The 3,152-nt window shown below is 29.8% G+C and overlaps 1 long non-coding RNA gene across 1 annotated transcript; it reads left to right on the top strand.

The window, feature by feature from the left end:
- The first annotated feature begins 633 nt into the window (after positions 1-633).
- LOC146953819 (uncharacterized) lies at positions 634-1,305 on the top strand. Its single transcript, XR_015011203.1, has 3 exons — positions 634-722; positions 811-925; positions 1,085-1,305. It is a non-coding gene; the product is annotated as an uncharacterized LOC146953819 (long non-coding RNA).
- The last annotated feature ends 1,847 nt before the right edge of the window (positions 1,306-3,152 follow it).

Here is a 3,152-nt window from a genome sequence, read left to right as displayed (position 1 = left end):
CGCTTCCTTCGATCTATTCCAAAACCATAACCGTCTCTTTCGATTCATTCCAGAACAACCACCTCTATCTCACTCTTAATTGCGGTGCATCATATCGTCGCTGCCGTCGACCGGTTACAACTTTTTCAATACTCAATTCTTCATCTCAGGTACCATCTTCATTCTTTCCTTACCTCAATTTAACTCAAATATTCTTTAATTTTTTCATATTTTCATCTGGATATTTTAGGTTTTCAAGGTTCAAACTAAATTTAATACTTCACTGTTAGTGATTAGGATGAATTTGACAATCGAAAATTCAAAATTTTTGTTTGATGAATAATTACTGAAATTTGACAATTGTTTATTAAAGATTTTGGGTTTAATCAAACTCTACACAACTAGTAAGATGAATAATTTTTCTTTTGGTTCAATTTTTTTTTTATATATATAAACAATAACACTTTTTGTGTGTGACTAGAATTATTTTCTAATAAACTAATTGAATGATGTGATAATATGATATACACTATGCATATGCCTTTTGTATAACCTACTAATCAATTCCATAATCATCCATCGTGACTTCTACATGGCATACCAAATAAACTAACTTATACAATTACTTATTATTTTATTTTTTGTAGTATCCTTGCCAAGAAAATGGTATAGATTGCGGGTACTTTGTGATGAGGTTTATGAAAGATATTCTCATTTCAAAACTAAATGAGATTCCAAAGTTGGTATGTTTTTTTATATTAAAGTATAATATCTATGTATAATTAAGTTTATTAAGTAACATGGTTATTTTTAATGTTATAATATATACAGTACATTGATGGTTTCAAGTGTGTGACATACTCAAAAGATAAACTAATAGAAATCTAAGAAGAAGGGTGTCGGTTCATGATCAGCCTAAAAGTTATATGATTTTTTTTATAATAAGGTGAGTTTAATGTTTCTAAATATATTTGCTAGAAGTGGTACGTAGTTGTTTTAATTTATAATCTTGCTTTAATTTCTACTCATGATCAGTAGTACTTTGAATTTATCTCTAATATAATATAGCGTTATTGCTTAATGGCGTTTTCTGGTATATATTCAGGTGGAGGAGAGTGAACGAAATTTGGAAATGAATGATGATTTGCGTGCTTGTTTTGGATAAAAATGTTGAGAAGACCAAGAAGATAGATGAAGACTACATGATACCATAGAAGATTTTGATCTTTATGTCAACTAATTAGTTGTAACTCTTAGAGATATCCATGTTACCATATTAGAGGCTATACATTTATGACTTTTATGCTATATATACATACATTTTTTATGATATGGTTATGTTTTATTCGATAAATAATAGTCTCAATTATAATGTGTCTAAATTATATACATTTCCCTTTAAATTTCAGACTTTATATATATATTACTTTAAATTAATAAAAAAAACGCTATCTGGAAAGGAATTTTTTTTTGACAAAAATAAAATAAAATAAATGCTTTTCCTAGCGCTTTTTTTTCCTTTATAAAGCGTTATCTAAACCTATTGTTACATAGCGCTTTTAAAACAAAAACGCTGTTTTTAAACTTGTCTTAGATGACGTTTATTTTTGAAAGCGCTATCTAAGGATAACCTTTGCTAGCACTTTTTGACATAAAGCGCTATATAAACCCTGCTATAGCTAGCGCTTTATACAGAAAAAAAAGCGCTATATTACCTTTACCAGCGCCATTTACAATAGCACTTCAAAAGCGCTACCTAAAGCCAAAAAAAAGCGCTATATAAGCCCATTTTTGTAGTAGTGGATGCAGCTCATATTAATGGAGGAATTCATTTGGATATTTGAAGGTTATAATTTGGATGGTAGCCGAAAGTGCATATCACTAATTGGGCAATCTTGGAATGGAATAGTTTCAGCCGTTGCATAATTTTAGTCTAGGATTTTATTGCTTTCTTTTAATAATTAATTGTAAGGCCCATGGCCATTAAGTTACTTACCAAAAATCTATATATTGTAAGTTTCACAATGAAATAAAGGAAGTTGAATTTTGTAGAATTTTACACTTATGTGTATTGAGAGCTTTGTCTCTTGTGGTTCTGGATTGAACCATCCTTGATCTTATCAAGAATTTCTTTTCTTGTGGCGATCCTCGCATCCATAGACTTATCACTTTCTTGGATTAGAAAGTGTGGCGTCCCTGTCTATCCATTTCATTTCTTCATTTTTGAGTCTTTTCCACCAAAATATTAATATTTCGCTTCCGACGGCTCCGTGACACTCATCACAACTGCTTCACAAAAAAAGATTCAAAGAAAAGCTACAAAAAAGAAGAATTAATATTGTTGTGGAGCCACAATTTTATTTGTTATATTTGTTAATTTTTGGAATTTTTAGTTTTTCTTTTTTATGAGAAAACCATTTATGATTATTAGTTTTTGTGTTAAGGATAATTTATGGCATTTTATATTTTTAATGTTATAGTACTTTGCATCTACATTAAACGTGTTCATTTTTTACATTAAAAATATTGTGACTTCTAATGTAATTTACTCTTGAATAGTTATGACGATTTAAATTACAAATGTGATTGACACTAATTTTATTAGAAAATAAAAGTCAAAAATAATAATTTTTATTAAATGACATAAGTCGTTGGGAAATGTTATTTATACCAACTACTCTGGCTGTTGCGATTAATAGAAAATAGCAGCAATTTGTATTGTTGACAAAACACAACTTATCACAACAACTTTAGTTGTTGCGGAAAATACTTAATCGCAACGAATAATCATTGTGACATTAATAAAAAATAGTAGCAATTTGTATTGTTGGCAAAAAAGAACTTATCACAACAACTTTAGTTGTTGAAGAAAATACTTTATTGCAACGAGTATAGTCATTGTGACATGTGACATAAGTCAACAATAATTGTCGTTGCAAAAGCATTAGTTTTCACAGCGACATCAGGTGTCGTTGCAAAACTTTTCGCAACAGCACTTATGCCAACGACATGCAGCGATATTTTTTTCGCTGGGAAAAGCACATTTCGCAGCAACTTTTCATTTTTCTCAACGACACATGTCGCTGTCAAAAACATTTTTTCTTGTAGTGGTAACTACTGCGTCCAGACTTAGTTTTCCGGATTGTCTTTAACCCTTACCAAGCACAAGTTCC

This window comes from Medicago sativa, chromosome 1 (genome assembly GCF_051527215.1).
Source record: "Medicago sativa cultivar Bolivia chromosome 1, Bolivia_mono, whole genome shotgun sequence".
NCBI classification, from domain to species: domain Eukaryota; kingdom Viridiplantae; phylum Streptophyta; class Magnoliopsida; order Fabales; family Fabaceae; genus Medicago; species Medicago sativa.
The sequence above is the reverse complement of the archived record's forward strand: the minus strand, read 5'-3'. Positions and strand labels throughout refer to the sequence as shown.